Here is a 20323-nt window from a genome sequence, read left to right on the forward strand (position 1 = left end):
GCCATCCTCACGAGTGATTTCAGTGATCATGTGGATAGTTCAATCAACAACTAGGTTTCCTCAACCTTCATGTCCTGGCCCTTTATTTTCTTCCCAGTAAGTTATGCCCCTCATTATTTTACTTTTTTCACATCCATCCTAGCTTCTGGTTACCATTTTGTTACTTTTTCTAGTACCCTCTGGGTTCTGGATTTGTTTTCCTTACATTGAATTCCTTGGGTCCTGGCTGGTTTGCTCAGTGGTAGAGCATCAGCCTGGCGTGTGGATATCCTGGGTTCAATTCCCAGTCAGGGCACACAGGAGAAAAACCCATCTGCTTCTCCACCTGTATGTCCAGTAGTCACCGCCATCATGGCCATGCACATGCAGGTTCCCATTAGATTCAGACAGATGGTAAAGAAACAGTGGAGCCAAAAAATAGTGGGCCATTCCTTTATTAAAGTCTCACACTGACCAACGAGCAAACACACAGGGAAAATACTTCCTTCCCTCTTCATTCATTCAGAGCTCACAAGGCTAGATTCTCTGGTTCTACAACCAAGAGAATCTTCTCTGGTTTCTCCTAGAATCAAAGGCCACACCAGTCTCAGCAGAGCTCACAAAATCCCCTCACCTCTGCCAAACATGGCTTCTCTCTTCTCTTTTTTTTCTCTTTTTAAATTTTCTGATGTGAAAACCTCTCATCCAGCAAACATTAGCAAGACAATGGCCCTCCCCAAGCAGGAAGGTAATTTGCAATTTCACAGATCACATACCTGGCACTGCCTAGCGCCATCTTTTAACACTAAAAGTGAGCAAACTCAAAAAATACAAATTTTACAAACTCATTTGCCCAACACTACCCCTCCCCCTCTTGCTTCTCTTTCTCTCTTCTCCTCCCCTCCTGCAGCTATGGCTTGATTGGAATGAGTTGGCCAAGGGCACTGAAGATGGCATCATGGGCTCCGCCTCTGGCACTAAAAGGAGCTCAGTTACTGAGCAGTGGAGCAAGGGTCCCAGAAGGGCAGAGCATCGCCCCCTAGCAGGCTTGCGAGGAGAATCCCAGTAGGGGAACATGAGGGAGTCTGTCTCTGCCTCCCTATCCTCTCACTAAATAATAATAAGAAGAATTTCTTTGGAAAATTCCCAGTCATCTGCTTTTAGTTGAATGCTGAGGTTGCTGGTTCAAAACCCCAGGCTTGTATGGTCAAGGCACATGTGAGAAGCAACTATTATGAGTTAATGCTTCCCGCTCCTCTCCCTGCCCCCTCATCTTTCTCTATCTTCTCTCTGTAAAATCAATAAATATGATCTTTTTTAAAAAAAAGGCCTTCACTGGTTGGCTTAGTGGTAGAGTGTTGGCCCAGTGTGTGGATGTCCTGGATTTGATTCTTGGTCAGGGCACATAGGAGAAGTGACCATCTGCTTCTTTACTCCCCCCCTCCCCTTTTTTTTCTCTCTCTTCCCCTCCCACAGCCATGGTTCAACTAGTTTCGAGTACATCAGCCCTGGGTGCTGAGGATGGTCTCGTGGAGCCTCCACCTCAGGCACTAAAAATAGCTCAATTGCAAGCATGGCCCCAGATGGGTAGAGCATCATCCCTAAATGGGGGTAGCTGGGTGGCTGCTGGTAGGGGTGCATGTGGGTGTCTGTCTCTCTCTCTCCTCCTCTCACTTGGAAAAGAAGAAAAAAAACCAACTTCTTGACATGGGACTTGGCAATAACTTTTTTGGTTATGTCATCCAAAGCACAAGAAACAAAAGCAAACAAACAGATGAGACTATATTAAACTAAAAAGTGTCTGCAAAGCAAAAGACACAGTCAGAAAAATTAATAGGCATCCTGTGGAATGGGAAAAACAATCTTTGCAAACCATATGTCTGATAATGGGTTGATATCCAAGATATAAGACACTCATACAACTCAATAGCCAAAAAAGAAACAATTCTATTAAAATATTGGCATAGAATTCAAATAGACATTTTTCCAAAGAAAACATACAAATGGCCAACAGGTACATGGAAAGAGACTTAACATCGTTAATCATCAGGGAAATGCAAATCAAAATCACTATGAGGTATTGATTCAAATCTGTTAGAGTAGCTGTTAACAAAAAGACAGGAAACAAGTGTTGATGAGGATGTGGAGAAAGGGAATGCTGGTGCACTCTTGGTGGGAATGTAAATTAGAACTACCATGTGATCCAGCAATCACACTTCAAGGCAGATTTCTGAAGGAAGTAAGATGTTTGCACTCCCATGTCCATTGCAACATTATTCACAATAGCCAGGATATGGAACCAGCCTTAAGTGTCTGTCGACAGATGAATGGATAAAGATGTGGTGTATATATACAATGCAATATTATTCATCCATGAGAAAGGAGGAAATCCTGCCATTTGCAACAATATGGATGAACCTAAAGGATGCCATTTTAAGTGAAATTAGACAGAGAAAAACAATACTGTATGAGCTCACTTATATGTGGAATCTAAAAGAAAAATAATAAAAGCCCTGGCTTGGTAGCTCGGTTGTTTAGAGCAGTGGTCCCCAACCCCTGGGCCGTGGACCAGTACCGGGCCGTGGGCCATTTGGTACCAGTCCGCAGAGAACGAATAAATAACTTACATTATTTCCGTTTTACTTATATTTAAGTCTGAACAATGTTTTATTTTTAAAAAATGACTAGATTTCCTCTGTTACATCTGTCTAAGACTCACTCTTGACGCTTGTCTCTGTCACGTGATACATTTATCCGTCCCACCCTAAAGGCCGGTCCATGAAAATATTTTCTGATGTTAAACCAGTCTGAGGCCCAAAAAAGGTTGGGGACCACTGGTTTAGAGCATCGTCTTGATACACTAAGGTTGTGGGTTTGATCCCAGGGCAGACATGTACAAGAATCAACCAATAAATGCATAAGTAATTGGCCCAACAAATTGATGTTTCTCTCTCTCTTTCTCTTTCTTTCTTCTTCTCCCTCTCTCTCAAACAAATCAATAAAATAAATTAAAAAGAAAAAGTTGAACTCATACAGAAACAGAAATTAGAATGATGATTAGTAGGAGCTAGGAGATAGAGAAATGCTGGTTAAAGGATATATAATCCTTTCATTATAAGATGAATAAACTGGGGATCTAATGTGCAACATGGTGACTAGTTAATACTGTGTTAATATTTGATATCTGCTAAGAGAATAGAACTTAAGTGTTTTTTACAACAAACAGATATAGTTGATGAGTTCAAAATTTTAAATGTAATTATTAAATTTTTTTTTCTTTTATGTATTGCTAGTTTATGTCATTTGCTTATTTTTCTATTGGGATATTTATATATTTTATTGCTTTGTAAAGTCTCCTTATATATTAAGGATATCATTATATATGTTACAAAGAATTTTCCCAGTTGGTTTTTTTTTTTTCTTTTTTTTTTTTTTTCTGTATTTTTCTGAAGCTGGAAACGGGGAGAGACAGACAGACTCCCGCATGCTCCCGACCGGGATCCACCCGGCACGCCCACCAGGGGGCGATGCTCTGCCCCTCCTGGGCGTCGCTTTGTTGTGACCAGAGCCACTCTAGTGCCTGGGGCAGAGGCCAAGGAGCCATCCCCAGCGCCCGGGCCATCTTTGCTCCAGTGGAGCCTGGGCTGCAGGAGGGGAAGAGAGAGACAGAGAGGAAGGAGAGGGGGAGGGGTGGAGAAGCAGATGGGTGCTTCTCCTGTGTGCCCTGGCCGGGAATTGAACCCAGGACTTCTACACACCAGGCCGACGCTCTACCACTGAGCCAACCGGCCAGGGCCCCAGTTGGTATTTTATTAGATTTATGCTGTTTTCAGGTTGGCATCAGATCAATAGTTTCTGGGATTTCAATAAGGAGATGTTTAAGAGCACGGAGTCTGGATCAAATACCAACTCAGCCATTTGTTCGTTATATAATCTTGGGAAATTATATAATCTCTGCTAACTCACTAAAACTGCTATAAAACAATAGTATCGGATTCATGAGTTGTTGAGGGGATTAAATGACTTAAAAGGCTTAGCACAATTCCTGTCTTAATTTAGTAAACACTCATTTCTGGCTGTTACTATTTGTATTTTTCTTAGCAGAGGAATTTAGCTCTTCTTCTTTCTTCCCCTCCCTCCCTCCCTCCCTCCCTCTCTCCCTCCCTCCCTCCCTCCCTCCCTCCCTCCCTCCTTTCCTTCCTTCCTTCTTCTTATTTTTCCAAGTGAGAAAAGGGCAGATAGAGAGACAGAATCCTGCATGTACCTTGACTGGCATCCACCTGGCAAACCCCATCTAGGGCTGATGCTCTGCCCATCTAGGGCCATGATCACAACTGAACTATTTTTAGCACCTGAGGTGGAGGCTTCACAGAGCTATCCTCAGTGCTCAGGCCAATGTGCTTGAAGCAGTAGAGCCATGGCTGTGGGAGGGGATGAGAGAGAGAGAAAGAGAGAGAGAGAGAGTGTGTGTGTGTGTGTGAAGAAGCAGATGTTGCTTCTCCTGTGTTCCCTGACTGAGGATTGAACCTGGGACATCTACATGCTGGGCCAAGGCTCTACCACTGAGCCAACCAACCAGGGCCTTAGCTCATCTTTTTAATAGATAAACTAAGCAGAGCTAAAAATGATGTGGAATGAATTGAGTGTATGACATCTTTGCTACTCTGTCTTCTTCCGATTAATGCTTTCCCCATGTGAAACTTGCTGGAGAACTTTTATACTGTGTCAGTTGGGTCTTATGTAGTTAGCAGAACTACTGCCAGTGGAACTCCCCTCCCTTTTATGAGATAGCATAGTCGCTATACAAGACTGTCCTCATTTTGTTTCAACATTTTGAGAATCTGTTGAGTACTCATTGTGAGGTTTTCAATTAAGTGTACTTTTAAAATAAATAAAACTCAGCAAAATAGCATACTGTTTTCAGATACAGTACATTGTATATTTCATTAAGTTTGTTTTTCCTACTTATATAATAATGGCAGTTGTAGGAGTAAAAGATATATACAGTGAATAATGAGGGGTTCCTATCTCAGAATATGCCATGAAGACATTCTTTTTTGATTAGTGACAGTTTTCTTTCTGAAAAGCTTAGGGGAATGGGGATATGAGCTTTCCATGGGGAAGTCTTACTTGGGTTATTTCTTTTTTTTTATATTTAGGTTTTATGTATCTTTTTTATTCTGTGGTTGAATAAAATATATCCTCTCTATGGTCACCCATGCAACCTTTGTACATATGCTACCCATTATACTCAGATATCCTTCTTAAAACTCCACATGTACAAATGAATGCAAACTCTATACTTTTGAAAAACTTGTAATGATCACCATATCTTTTTGGTCATTAGATTTGGCAAATGCTTAAATTCTCACAAAATTCCCTTTTATAAACTGTTTTTAGTTTTCAGGTATTTATTTAATCATAGGTGCCTTTTAGAAAGACAAACATACAGCATGGGCAAAAGTAGGTTTATAGTTGTTTGTGTGGAAAATAATACAGTAATTGATAAGTAAATATACAAGAATATACTTTTGCATACTTACAAATGTAAACCTACTTTTGCCACACCCTGTATCTGTATGATTATTGATGAAATGGAAGAAAGAATTATTGCTGTATTGCTACTCCATAATTTATTGATGCAGTCATTGTGAACTAGAATATTTATATTTATATACTTTATATTTATAGATTTATATTTAGTATGTACTAAATGTATAATATATGTAATATATAATATATAATAAATTTATATATGCATATAAAACAGGATGTGATTTGTCATGATTTGATTTTATAGGGACAGAATGTTAACACTTGAAAAAAGAACATAAAAGATTATATTGTCCAATGCTCTCTTTTTACAAATGATATGAGCTTAAAAAGGCTACATATGGATTAGCCAAGATCTCATGTAGGAGAACCTAGTCAAGAATTCAGGGCTGTGTTCATGAGAGCATTATTATAGCCATATTTTCACTCAATTCTGAATCCTTTTTTATTTTGTTTAATTTTATTTTTAATATCACAGTAATTTTAGCATTGGCCCAGTGAGTGGATGTCCCAAGTTCAATTTCCAGTCAGGTCACACAGGAGAAGCGACCATCTGCTTTTGCACCTCTTCCTCCCCTCTCTCTCTCTCTCTCTCTTCCCCTCCCATAACCATGGCTTGATTGATTCAGAGTGTGTGGCCCCAAGTGTGTGGAAGCTCCATGGAGCCTCCACCTCAGGCACTAAAAATAGCTCAGTTGTGAGCATGGTCCCAGAAGGGCAGAGCATAGGCCCCAGACGGGGGTTGCCAAGTTGATCCCAGTCAGGGTGCCTATGGGAATCTGTGTCACTATCTCCCCTCCTCTCACTTAAAGTAAAATCACATTAATTTCTATTTATTATTATTGCTATTTTGCATGGCTAAACCCATTTTAGTTATTCCTTGTCTGTAATTTGGCAGATTCCTTTATTTTATTTTATTTTTTTACTGCTCCAGTCAACAAAAGGGAAACTTTATTGAGGCTCCAGGGTCACAGGGTTCAGGCAGAAGATTGCCCTGCAGGTCCGAGGAGGTAGTGGAGGGGACGTATTTAACCTTCTTCTTGGGGCACAGATTGTTGTTGGTATGGCTGCATTCTTCTTCTGGCAGTCGACAGCATGGGGGTGCAGGCAGGCATAACATTTGAGGCAAATCATCTTGTCACAGTTGTACTTTTGGGCAAGTTGGCGGAAGGAGGGCATGATGATTCCACCTGAAGATGAATCACCAAGTGTAGGGTGGACTCTTTCTGAATATTGTAGTTTGAGAGAGTGTGACCATCCTCCAGCTGTTTGCCCACAAAAATCAGATGCTGCTGGTCAGGTAGGATGCCTTCTTTATCTTGGATTTTAGCTTTGACATTCTCAACGGTGTCCCTGGGCTCAACCTAGGTATGACGGTCTTGCCAGTCAGGGTCTTCACAAAGATCTGCATCTCTGCGGCTGCTGGGGAGCCTGCTCTGCCCCTCATCTGGCAGGTTCCTTTAAGCAAGAGCCATCATATTAGGCAGCAGGCCTATGAGAAACCACTAAAGTTAATGAAAAAATATTGGCAAGGTTCACTGAAAAAGTTCAATAACAGCCAACTAGTACCTACAACATGTTATATGTATTTCTGTCTTGTAAGTGCCTATAAGAATAAATGGTTACTTTCTTTGCCTTCACCTGTGCCCTTCATTCTGCCTATTGTGGGCTTTGAAATTGTATGCCGTGTTCAAAGGTTTCTTAGTTCAAGATCATTATAATTAACTGGATAGGCTTAATAGGACTAAAAGTGATATTTTAATGGCTGTGCTTTTCATGAAACAGCAAATTAAAAGTAAAGCTAGCTCTGTCTAACTGCATTGTCATAGTATCCCTGGATAATATTAATTTTCTTTTCCCACTCCTTGTGAGGTATTCAGCGCTCTGTTTTTTACTGTTTCTCATATATTTATTAACAATGTCTCTTAAAATTGAAAATGCTCTCTTTCCTACTTTCTAATCAGGGCACATTTATTCAAATGTTAGATCTTTTTCTTCCTTCCTTTCTCTCTCTCTCTCTCTCTCTCTCTCTCTCTCCCTGTATTTCCCTTCCTTCCTTCTTTTCTTTTCTTTCTTTCTTTCTTCTTTCTTTCTTTCTTTCTTTCTTTCTTTCTTTCTTTCTTTCTTTCTTTCTTTCTTTTCTTTCTCTCTCTCTCTCTCTCTCTCTCTCTCTCTCTCTCTCTTATTCTTTTAAACACATGTTCCAATGGGTTGAGTATATATGGTACAGCAGAGACTCAGGCCCTGCCTAATTGAATGGATTTTTAAAATAAGATTACCAAGACAAGATATGAGATATTTTTAAACTAGTGAATCTAATCACATTGCCATGCCCAGAGTTTTTCAGTGGCTTTCCATGGGATGAAGGAAGAAAGGAAGCACTTTCATGACCTGGATCCCTCTGTCCATGTTTAATTTATTCTCTTTCCCTTCTCTCTTGCAATTTATATTTTATAAAATCTTAATGAAGTTCACCCAGAACACAATTGTGCTGTTATGGCTGTTTCTGTGCCTTTGTACATACAGTCTCCTTGGAATAGCCTTTCTTTATTTTTTTCCCTGTTAAGATATACATATGGAAGCTCTTTCTACTAGACTTATGTGCCCACTGTAAAACAATTGTCTTACTATATTATCATTACTTATCAGTATCCATTGTCTTTATAAGGGTTTTGAGGATGAGTCTATCTTTTCATGTTGTTTTACCCTCAGCCGCAAGTAGAGTGTTAAACACATTTATTCACTAAATATTTACTGCTTTAGTGTTGGGAAGATAAAATATATTATGCTCACTTTGTTAAAGATGGCACTACCCACATGGAAGCCCGTCGCCCAGGTGATTGCTTGGGATGGGCATGATTGTATTAATGTGTGTTGGGGGCAGGCTGTGGGCAGGCAGGATCCTTGTAACCTGGGGCTTGGTTTTAGGACTAAGCCTTTCCCACCCTTTTTTTTTTTTTTTTTCTTTTCATTTTTCTGAAGCTGGAAACAGGGAGAGACAGTCAGACTCCCGCACGCGCCCGACCGGGATCCACCCGGCACGCCCACCAGGGGCGATGCTCTGCCCATCCTGGGCGTCGCCATGTTGCGACCAGAGCCACTGTAGCGCCTGGGGCAGAGGCCACAGAGCCATCCCCAGCGCCCGGGCCATCTTTGCTCCAATGGAGCCTTGGCTGCGGGAGGGGAAGAGAGAGACAGAGAGGAAAGCGCGGCGGAGGGGTGGAGAAGCAAATGGGCGCTTCTCCTGTGTGCCCTGGCCGGGAATCGAACCCGGGTCCTCCGCACGCTAGGCTGACGCTCTACCGCTGAGCCAACCGGCCAGGGCCTCCCACCCTTTTTGATGTGGGGTGGTGCAATCCCATTATTTCCCAGATAAGTGACTTTGTATCAGAGACTTCCTTGTTTGTATATTGGATTAAAGGTTTTGATTGCTGCACTATAAAGTGGGGCAGACCGGGAGCTTGCTCTCTCTCGGTTCCTGGGATTAGCATTAGAGAGGAGAGCAGAGAAAGGCCATGTGGAGGAGACCAGGAGAAGCAGCCAAGATGTTGGAGTGTTGAGTGAGAAGCCAATTTGTGCAGTTTGCACAGGGAGAAGGAAGGAGATGGGGAACAGAGGTGAGTAAGTCTGGTGAGCTAGAAACCTTTGATTCTAGGAAACTCGGATAAGTCAGTAGCTTTGTGAGCACTGAATGAGTGGGTTTTGGAGCCCAGTGCATGTTTTTACTTGCCCGCGGGATGCAAGCTAGGACTAAAGATGATGGCCCACCAGTTTTGGCTCTGTTGTTTCTTTACCGACTGTCTGAATCCAATGCGAAGTTGCATGGGCCAGGCGGCTGTGATTGTGACCATGACAACTGGCTTCACATTTAGGGACAGAGGAAAATGGACAGGCAGGGCTCCTGCTCTTCAGGTGTTTACATTCTAGTGCTTATATGTGTCTGGTACAAAACAAGTAAACAGATAAGTGTGATGACATCTGATAAGAGGTGTGGAGGATAGAAAGGGTCAGATGATAGAGAATGGTGGTGGTGGAGTGGGGTTGGGAGAGGCACTCATTTAGGTAGGGGTTTCTGGGAAAGCCTCAGTGAGGAGGTCTGAAGTATGAGAATCCAAACGAAGAGTTTGGGAGAATGTTCTAAGCAGAGGAGAAAGCAAATACAAGGCACCCTGATACAGCAGTGAACTTGATTATGTTAGAACTGAAAGATCAGTGTTGGAAGTGTGTTTGGAGGTGTGTTTGGAGAGGTAGGTAGAAGTTGGATCGTGTAGACTTTTGCCCACCTTCAAATATTTCTGGAATATGTCAAACCTAAAGTCTAATTCTGCAAGTATCGGGTGTCCTCATCTTCCTACATCACTTTAGGCTCCACTTCTGCTGTCAATGTTCCTACTGGGCCTGAAATCGTATTTCTCTCTTCAGTTTAATTGGTGAAATTTCACCAGATCTGGAAACATTAAAGGAATCAACTTACTTTCCATGTTTGGTCTTCTGAGCAGGCCTTTGATAGGAACTGTATCATAATGAACTCAGGATGCTATGAAGGATGATTGCAGAGGGAATGGACTAAGCGCAGGTCACAGACGCCTCGTGGTAACACCCAGGATGGCACTCTTTTCAGTCATTCCTGGCTTTTCTCTTTATCTGAACCAGTGAAGTTCCATGTCCAGTGACCACCAGTTCACTCTTCTGTACCAGCCGAAAGTTAGAACCCAGTAAGAACTCTAGAAATTTTACTACAATTTTCTAACATGGCAGTTGATTTTTCTTTTTTCTTTTTTTAATATGAGCAATGAATGATGTAGCTGCTGTTGTGAAGAATCTAAAAGGCCTCAGGATAACTGTGAGCGGACTACACATTCTTCCCCCAGCTGCTGCTGTTCACACTTTTGACAGTTAAAATACATCGCACATTCTCTTGTCCTTTTAATGTAAACATTTACTGTTTTAAGTAGACTGTAGAATCAAACCAAAATAAAAGGATGTGCAGACTGATATTTCAGAGGTGAAGCTAAACACTAGACTATCTTAAATAAAAGTAATTTGCAATCTAACGCAAGGTTACATATTATACGTTACACGGTGTTTTGTCCTTGGGAAAGATTAAACAGAGGGCTTTCATTGCTTGCTTTATTTTTACAACCTGTTACCAGAAGGCCATTTCAAATAGAAGAGGTAAAAGTTTGGATTAGAATTAAGTGAGGAGAATGTTTTAAGTAAGGACAGCTTCCTAGATGTTGCATTTCTTCTATGCTTAAGCATTGTCAAAAGTCAAGAAAGTAATGACGTCTAGTTTTTGTTGTTATGGGTCTCCCCAGGAAGAAGTTGACCTCTTCTTTATTTTTACATTGGCATCTGGCTCAAGCCTTTACCTTCAACTATTATAACTTCTTTCAAAGTGTATTAAATTTGATGACTAAGAATGTTCAAAATGACCCATATTTGAATCCTGGGCCAACTCCTTAACTGACTTGATTTATTTTTTGAATATGAATATGGAATTTTACTTAAATTCCTAGTAGTTAAAAATGTGGCATTCTACAAAATATCACCCCAATGTGAAATTCTGGTGTTCTTGAAGTTAGTTTATACCAAGAAAGGAAAAATTACAAATGAATTTATTATTTCAAGTTTATTCAATTTCTTGTTTTGCTTAAAATTTTCCTGTACAATACATAAATTTATCAAACTCCTGGTGACAATACTTCATTAGATTACTTTAGTTGAGTATTCAGGAGATTGTAATCTTATGAGTCATAAAATTCTTTAATTCCCCAAAGAATTTCCCGTGTCTGCCTGGAATTTAACGTCTTTGTAGTTTTAGCTGGATTCCTTGAAGCAGTTACTTTCTAAATGATGGTGTTCTTGAGGTCTGTATGGACCTGGGGAGCCGGCTCTCAGATTGACTCCTGTTTTTCAAGGAAATTGAAAAATTAATCTCTTTCATGACTTTAGTCTTAGTAATTTTATTTAAAAGTTTTCTTAAACTTTTTAACCCCTTCCTCTCATGGTGATGTTTTCACTTGCTGCTCATGCAGTTCCCAGCATTAATCTCTTTATGCCCACTCTGCCTGTTTTCGTGTAGTTCTGTGAGTATACCCAGAGACTTGATGTTAGTGTGTTGCTGGCTTGTCCCATCAGGTTTTCATCACTCAGTGGTGTAAAGGAAGAGGAGATAGAATTACAAATATATTGGACCATTTAGCAATTGATGAGAAATATTTTTGGATTTCCTTTTTCCTCCTCTTTCTAAAGCTCGTTTTGAAGGTGAAAGTCAGGTTACAGTGGAAAGCCAGAACCCTTGTGTGTTCCTGTTTGAAAGGTCCAGGGAAATGAAGATGATACTTTTTGACATGTGAGTTTCAGAAATGCTTGGTGGTTATTGTGAATACACACTTCAGTGATGTGAGGAGCTTCATCTGTATGTGCATGTCTTTGTGTGTTTTAAAAGGTAATGCCTGTATTCTAATCAGAAATGGCAGGTGAGCATGCCCAGAGGAGACTGAAGGCTGAGTCTGGCTATGCTATTTGGCTAGACTCATCCAGCATGGGACAAATGTAAGACTAGTAGAACATCAGTACTGACAAATGAATTATTCAGGAGTTGATTACCAGGAAATGTTTTACTAGACTTTAGTATGTTCTATGTTTTTAAGGACAAATTTAGAATTTTATTTAAAAAAAAAACTAAGTACTTATATAATATTTATTTTATGGCTACTCTTTCCATTTTTCAGCACAGGACTTTTTGGAAATTTTAAATCAATAAAAAAAGAGAGTCTATTTATAAATCATAAAAGAATATATGTACCAGACTAGTGTTCTACTTGATTAGAATATTATTTATTTTTAAAGCAGAGAAAAATCAGTGTGATAATTACTTGCTATTTACATATATAGAAAAAATATAAGTCCTTGGAATGTAGCACACATTATCATTGCATGATCTATAACGGTATGCTTATAGCAAGCTGAAATGTTACACCTAAGACAAAACAACCAGATACGAGCACAGGACAATTTTGTGGTAAGGAAAGATGAATGGATTCCAAAATTTAAAAGAAGTTTTTAAAGCTTGATGGTTCCATAGTTAAATATGAGAGTTGAAACAAGAATTTTATATATATATATGTGTGTGTGTGTGTGTGTGTGTGTGTGTGTGTGTGTGTGTGTATCGGTCTGTTAGCACAAACTGACATTTAAAATAGTTAAATCCCGCCCTGGCTGGTTGGCTCAGCAGTAGAGCGTCGGCCTGGCGTGCGGGGGACCCGGGTTCGATTCCCGGCCAAGGTACATAGGAGAAGCGCCCATTTGCTTCTCCACCCCCACCCCCTCCTTCCTCTCTGTCTCTCTCTTCCCCTCCCGCAGCCAAGGCTCCATTGGAGCAAAGATGGCCCCAGGCGGTGGGGATGGCTCCTTGGCCTCTGCCCCAGGCGCTAGAGTGGCTCTGGTCGTGGCAGAGCGACGCCCCAGAGGGGCAGAGCATCGCCCCCTGGTGGGCAGAGCATCGCCCCTGGTGGGCGTGCCGGGTGGATCCCGGTGGGGTGCATGCGGGAGTCTGTCTGACTTGTCTCTCCCCGTTTCCGGCTTCAGAAAGAAAAAAAAAAAAAGAAAAAAAAAAGAGAAAGGAAAAAAAATAATAAAATAGCTAAATCCCTTCTTCGTCTGTATTCTCCTGTAGCTCTTTGGATCCTGATGTAGGTAAATGAACTGACTCACCTTCTTAGCAGGTGAAAACAAGAACGAAGATATCTGTCATTATAACCTCTCCCTAACCTCTTAGGTGGCTCTCCTTTAACAGTAGTTTTTCCTGACGGTTAAAGGTATGCCTGTATCAGTCAGTGACGTAGTATCTGGAGCCTACTGGCTCCATTGCTGTATGTTGTTAATGATGCTAGGGCCACATGTTAGCCAATGTATTTTCATATAGTGAAAAAGGTCTTTGTCCAGACATATATTGCTCATCTCACCCTTATATAAAATTATATAAATTTGAGATAAGAGGATTTTATGAATGAGAGTAACTCATTAAAAATATATTCTAGAATCTAGGCCCTGGCCGGTTGGCTCAGTGGTAGAGCGTCGACCTGGCGTGTGGATGTTCTGGGTTCGATTCCTGGTCATGGCACACAGAAGCACCCATCTGCTTCTCCACTCTTCCCCCTCTCCTTTCTCTCTTTCTTCCCTTCCCACAGCCAAGGCTCCATTGGAGCAAAGCTGGCTGGAGCACTGAAGATGGTTCCATGGCCTCCATTTCAGGTGCTAGAATGACTACAGTTGCAACAGAGCAACGTCCCAGATGGGCAGAGCATCACCTCCTGGTGGGCATGCTTGGGTGGATCCTGGCATGTGGGACTCTATCTCTCTGTTTCCCCACTTCTCACTTCAGAAAAATACAAAAAATAAAAAATAAAAATAAATAAATATATACTGAGCCCATTAGGGTGGCTATTATTAAATAAACAGAAAAATAGTAAGTGTTGGAGAAAATAGGACCCTTGTACATTACTGCTGAGAATGTAAAATGGTGCAGCCAGTATAAAAAACCATATGATGGTTCTAAAAATATTAAACATAGCAATTCCACTTCTACATAATATACTCAAAAAAACGAAAGCAGAGAGTCAAACAGGTATCTGTACACCAAGGTTCAAAGCATCATCATTCATAGTAGCAAAAGGTGGAAACAACTTGAATTTCCATCAAAATATGGATAAACAAAATCCAGTACATACTTATAATGGAATATTATTCAGTCTTAAAAATAAATGAAATACTGATACATACCACAACACTGATGAATCTTAAAAAAGTGGAATAAGCCAGGCACAAAACAATACATACTGTATGATTCCACTTATATGAAGTACCTAGAATAGTTAAATTCATAAAGACCTAGACTCATAGAGACAGAAAGTAGACAGTGGTTACTAGGGAAAGGGGGTAATGGGAGTTAGTGTTTAATACATGCAGAGTTTCAATGTGAGCAGTGAAAACGTCCTGGGAGGCAGATGGTAGTGACGGTTGCCCAACAATGTGAATTACTTAATGCCACTGAACTGCACAGCTAAAAATGATTGAAATAGTAAATTTTGTTATGTATATTGTATCACAACAAATATATTTATATATAAAGGAAAAGCACACTCCTCTGTGTGTGTCTCCTCTACACATAACATTCTATTACAATACTACTTCACTTCTGATGAGAGACATGGGGTTTTCCACACATCTAGAAATTCGGCAACACCAGCTGGGCTTCCTATAATTTAACTCATTTATAACTCTGTCCACCTGGAGATAGGGTCAGGTTCACAGGCTGGTTAAGGGCTCAGTCCTGTAAGACAGCCCCCCCTTCAGACACCAGTTGCAAGGCCAGGTTGTTGTTATGTGTGTTTCTGACCAACCTATGGTTAATCAAAGGGTCCCATGATCCCCTCCTCAGGTTTGATTAATTTGCTAGATCCACTCCCAGAACTGAGGAAAACAATTTATTTATTAGATTTCCTTAGTTCTGTGAGTTATAAGAGGATATAAATCAGGAACAGCCAGATGGAAGGGATGCTGTTGGGCAAATATAATATATTATACTCACTTTGTTAAAGATGGCACTGCCCACGTGGATGCCTGTCACCCAGGTGATAATATTAGTTGTCCTTCTTGCTTGGGATGGGTGTGATTATACTAATGTGTGTTGAAAAAGGGCTTTCGCGCCAAAAGGTTTTAAAAGGAGGAGAGATCACATTGTTCCGGGGGAAGAGTGATTACGTTCTAGGAAGAGCCCATGGAGGCAGGGCAGGGAAGCCACGTGGAGGAGGCAGCCAGAATGGCGGATTAGGAGAAGGAATGGGGAATAGAGGTGAATAAGACTGGTGAGGTAGAAACCTTTAATTTTAGGAAACTTGGATGAGTCAGTGGCTTTGGGAGCCCTGAACGAAAAGGGAAGTGTTTCCTGCTGTGTGTATTTCTCGCCTACCAGGTGTGAGTCTAGAATAAAGGACAATAGAACACCAGATTTTGGCTCAACTGTTTCACTACCATCAGTCCGAATCAAACCTGAACCTGCGTTGGCCAGGTGGTTTTGATGGTGACTGTGACTACTGGCTTTACAGATGCTTAGGGTAATTATATGAGAAGTTGGCGCAGAGATTCCATGCCCTCTCTGGGAGCATCACTGTCCCAGCAATTCACATTTAATCAGCCAGGAAAGCTCGCTGAACACATCCTTTTGGATTTTTATGGAGACTGAACTCACTCTCAAGCCCTTCTCTGCTCCTAGGAGGTTGGGGAATTCTAATCCTCTAGTTATGTGATTGATTCTCTTGGCAACCAGCCTCCACTTTTAGGTTACCTAGGGGCTTTCCAGAACTCACTTTATTAACATAAATTCTTATGTTTGAATATGGGTCTCTTAATAGCAAATCATTCACAAAAGTCACAAGGTACTGACATATTACTAGAATCTCATTTAGTCATTAATAACTATCTAGTATATCATTATATCATGTGTAATTGTGTCCCAGAGAGAAGCCACATGCTTCCATTGGAGGTCTTGTAATGAACAGTGACAGAGACAAAATATATATTTCTTATTTAAATCACAGTATATAAATATATTATCTAATATTATTTACCCTCACTATTGTTTAATAGTAGTTATTTTTTAAAGTCCTATATAAGAATTTTTTCAGACCATCATAACTAGAGATTAAAGAGGGGGAAGTTAGACTTCAAGGTACAATGTCAAGATGAAAAGACATCTGTTTCTTCCCTACTCTCACAAATCCCAGTTAAAATAACCAAAGAAATATAAAGAAGTTTTAAACTTGGAGAATTCCTGCCAGATAAGGTAGATTAAGGTGTGCTTAATGGGCGATGCTAGGGGAAGATTTGTCATTCTTTCTAAAGAGAAAGTGCTATAGTTGTAAGTTAGGATGGTCTTGACAGAACCCAAATAATACTTCTGAACTTGGAGAGTTGAGAGCTTAGAAGCCAGGTTGATCCTTGGGACATGTGGGTTACTTTCGATCTTGGACATCCTTTCACCACTGTGGAACAACTCTATTCAGAAGCAGTTAAGTGAAGAGGTCTATAGGCAATTAACATTACACAACATAGGTAAGAATTTAGACTTCTCCTTGATGGGTGAGACAGAAACTAGTAACCAGACGGACATGAAATATAGTTTTATTACATACTTGGAAAGGAGGCCAGGTCAAAGAGTAAATTACATGTGTGTATGGCCAGGGGCCACCATTGTGGCCATTCACATGCAGGTTCTCATTGAATTCAGGCAGACGGTAAAGAAAGGACAGAGTCAGAGGATAGTGGGACATTCTGTTTATTGGTGTCTCACCAAGAAAGGCAAGCCACAAGAGAAGCAAAGGGAAAAGCAGAAAACCTACTTTTCCAATACAGGGCAAGGGGTCAGGGAGGCCTCTGCAATGCTGATAGCAGGAACGGAGAGAGTGAGAGCCCTTGGGCTGCCTCATTTTATAGTGTAGAAAATTAAAGACTTTAAGCCAATATACAAAGAAGGAAGTCTCTGATACAAAGCCACTTATCTGAGGTGTAAATGGGATTCCTCATAGGAGTGCACTACCCCCTATTATGCAACAGTCAAGGGTGTGGGGAAAAGCTTTGTTTTTAGAAGACCTTAGTATTAGAAGGGAGGTAAAGGCTTAGTCTTAAAACTAAGCCTTAGGCTATAAGGACCCTGTCTGCTTACAGCCTGTCTCCCATATGCAAAGTGAGCAAACATACACATTATATTTACAAACTTATTTGACCAACAATGTGGAAAAATTATCCTTTGCATAAAAGCTTTGCCAAACATAGTAGAAGGTAAATAGAGACTAATGTCCTCAGTGAGGACAACCTGTAACACTTTCTCCTTCATATTCTGCTCTGTGTACTGGATCACAGAACTGGATCACAGAATTTATTATAAACATAAATTCATGAAATCTCCAGCTCTTCATGTAAGAGGAGATTTCTAACAGTATATATAGGTAGACAGTAAAATCATTGAAGGAGAATATGCTCATGAATTCAGGTACAATAGCAAGCCTACGTATACTTCTTCTGATTGATAATGAGAAGTAGAAAATGAACAAGTGTGAAACTTACAAAATATTCTGCAATGTAAGCAAATAAAAGACACAAAATGCTGGGGGAAAGTATACATGTTGAAAAATATTTTTATATAAAAAGTATTTGTACTCAACAAAAGATTTAAACAACTTAATAAGAGAGATGAAGATGGGCCTTGGCCATTCGGGCTCAGTGGTAGAGCATCAGCCTGGCCTGAGGATGTCCTGGGTTCAATTCCCAGTCAGGGCACACATGAGAAGCAACCACCTGCTTCTCTTCCCCTCCTTCGCCCCTTCTTCCTCTCTTCCCCTTGCACAATCAGTGGATCATTTGGTTTGAGCATTGGCCCAGACACTGAGAAAAGCTCAGTTGATTTGAGTATTGGCCCCAGAAAGGGGTTGCTGGTGTGGAACCTTGTCAGACTATAAGCAGGAGTCTGTCTTACTATCTCCCCTTTTCTCACTTTAAGAAAAAAAGAGGGAGAGATGAAAGATGAAATGTGATCACAGACTAAGATATAACAGAGCTTGTAGAATTAAGAAAATCCTTCAAAGAAAGTAACACTCTTATAGTCAGGTTGAAAACTTCATTAGAAGCAGTGAAGAACCAAACTGAATCTGCTAAAGAAATAGTTAGCAATCTAGAAAGCCACTTGAGAAACTAGGCTGTAATGCAGAGGAAAAGAAGAAAGTGATTGTAAGATTGTCAACAATAAGAAGATAGATATAAAAGATAGAAAACAGTGATTCAACTAAGTAGATAGTTTCTGCTGTTCCTCAAGAAGTAAACAGAAAAAAACAACAGTAAAGTGGTATGTTAAGAAAGATAGGAAATTCATGTTTTAAAGACCACATTTTCTACATCTCTGCTAGAATTAGTGAAAAAATGCCAGCATCTAGACATATCTGGTGAACCTTTTAAATTTCAGAAAGAAAAACCCACAAAAATAGATTTTAAGCTTCTAAATAGAAAAAAAAAATCTGAAGGAACAAAATTCAGTTGTCTCAGATATCTACACAGCCTTATCTATCAGAAGATGATGATACAATTTGGCCTTAGAGTTGTGAGAAAAAGAAGACTGTGATGCTTAAATTCTGTCTGCTCAGTGGTAGAGTGTCAGCCCAGTGTGTGGAAGTCCCAGGTTTGATTCTTAGGGCACACAGGAGAAGCGCTCATCTGGTTCTCCACCCTTCCACCCTTCCCCCTCTCTTTTCTCTCTATCTCTCTCTTCCCCTCCTGCAGCCAAGGCTCCATTGGAGCAAAGGTGGCCTGGGCACTGAGGACGGCTCCATGGCCTCTGCCTCAGGCACTAGAATGGCTCCAATTGCTGAGGAGCAACACCCCAGATGGGCAGAGCATCGCCTCCTGGTGGGCATGTCGGGTGGATCCTGGTCAGACACATGTGGGAGTCTGTCTGTCTGCCCTCCCACCCCCACCCCCGCTTCTCACTTTGGAAAAATACAAAAAAAGAAAAAGGTTTCCAATAGATACTATTTCAGTGCATGTAATTTAATACAAGCAAATTTAAATGTATTTAAAAAATGTAAGGTAATCCATTTGAAATTAAAAATACTGTATATATCTACCATTCAACCAGAGCAGTGGTAGTTCACTTGGTCCCTACCGCCCACTAGTGGGTGTTCCAGCTTTCATGGTGGGCAGTAGCGGAGCAACCAAAGTATAAATAAAAAGATAGATTTAACTATAGTAAGTTGTTTTATAAAGATTTATTCTGCCAAACTTAGCGAAAATCTGACATAAAGTACTTGGTAAGTAATTATTATTATATGCTTTAACTTGCTGTAGCTCTGCTTTATAAATTTTATAAAGTAAAGTTACTTCCCTACTTTATAAATCACCATTACTGTGGAACTGGTGGGCAGTTAGAAAATTTTACTACTAACAGAGATACAAAAGTGGGCGGTAGGTATAAAATGGTTGACTACCCCTGAACTACAGAAACAGTCAAAGGAGACACTTATTTTGCAGAAAAGGGAAATCACCATGATGTAAAATCAGAAAATAAGATGACAGAGTTGAGAAGTAGTACATTTGTTTTTATATAAATTTAAATAGAATAAACTTTCCTTTTAAGATATAGATATACTCAATTTTAGTTTAAAAAAATCAAATTTTCTATTTTTATTTTTATTATTTATTTTTTTGTGGCAGAGACAGAGAATCAGAGATAAGGACAGATAGGGACAGACAGACAGGAAGGGAGAGAGATGAGGAACATCAATTCCTCCTTGCGGTTCCCTAGTTGTTCATCGACTGATCTCCCATATGTGCCTTGACTGGGGTCTACAGCAGAGCGAGTGACCCATTGCTCGAGCCAGCTACCTTGGGCTCAAGCTGGTGAGCCTTGCTCAAACCAGTTAAGCCCGCACTCAAGCTGGCGACCCCAGGGTTTCAAACCTGGGTCCTCCGTATTCCAGTCCGACGCTCCATCCACTGCACCACCGCCTGGTCAGGCAAGAATCAAATTTTCTAAAAGAGGTACTCTGTCTAAAAGTGGTACTCCGAGCAAAATGACACAGAAAAATTAAAAATAGGAGAGTGGCAAACAAAATGAAGGTAAGAATCACACTTTATTATCAAAATGAAAGTAAAGGCAAAAACCATCAGACATTCTGGAGAGTTTTTAAAGAACAGGCTAAGATTGCAATCCATGATGAAGATGCATTGATGTTGAAAC

The 20323-nt window shown here is 40.4% G+C and overlaps 1 protein-coding gene and 1 pseudogene across 2 annotated transcripts in view; one reads left to right on the forward strand and one right to left on the reverse strand.

The window, feature by feature from the left end:
- Positions 1-20323, forward strand: part of MSRB3 (methionine sulfoxide reductase B3) — a 176193-nt gene that overhangs the window by 125117 nt on the left and 30753 nt on the right. The window lies entirely within an intron of this gene.
- Positions 6467-6943, reverse strand: LOC136323739 (ubiquitin-ribosomal protein eL40 fusion protein-like; annotated as a pseudogene).

This window comes from Saccopteryx bilineata, chromosome 2 (assembly GCF_036850765.1).
Source record: "Saccopteryx bilineata isolate mSacBil1 chromosome 2, mSacBil1_pri_phased_curated, whole genome shotgun sequence".
NCBI classification, from domain to species: domain Eukaryota; kingdom Metazoa; phylum Chordata; class Mammalia; order Chiroptera; family Emballonuridae; genus Saccopteryx; species Saccopteryx bilineata.